Source organism: Typopeltis vanoorti, chromosome 6 (assembly GCF_054136105.1).
Source record: "Typopeltis vanoorti isolate ZY-2024b chromosome 6, IOZ_Tvanoo_1.0, whole genome shotgun sequence".
NCBI classification, from domain to species: domain Eukaryota; kingdom Metazoa; phylum Arthropoda; class Arachnida; order Uropygi; family Thelyphonidae; genus Typopeltis; species Typopeltis vanoorti.
This window is the reverse complement of record NC_143554.1, coordinates 90,200,267-90,200,600: the sequence shown is the minus strand read 5'-3', so window position 1 is coordinate 90,200,600 and position 334 is coordinate 90,200,267.

The window sequence follows — 334 nt, the reverse complement described above, 5'->3', positions numbered from 1 at the left end:
TGATGGAGATGATTCGTAGTAGAGGTTCGGTGTAGTGGTTGAGACAGTTGTAGGTGTCCTCCCGCGATGAGTCTTCGGACTTCTTGGAGGTGTCAGGAATAATAATAATAATAAATCTAATAATCAGTGGTAAAAATTACAATTCATCCATAATCCATTACTGTATTAATAATTTGTTTTATATGGTACTCTTTTAGGAAAGATAAAAAATGAATGCAAAGTAAATGTTTAATAAATACTTGTACCTACATTATTTACTGCAATTTTTTTATCAAAAGAAGTTATCAACAGTCATTTGAACAGTTTTAGTTTTTTTCTTATCAGCATAAATTCT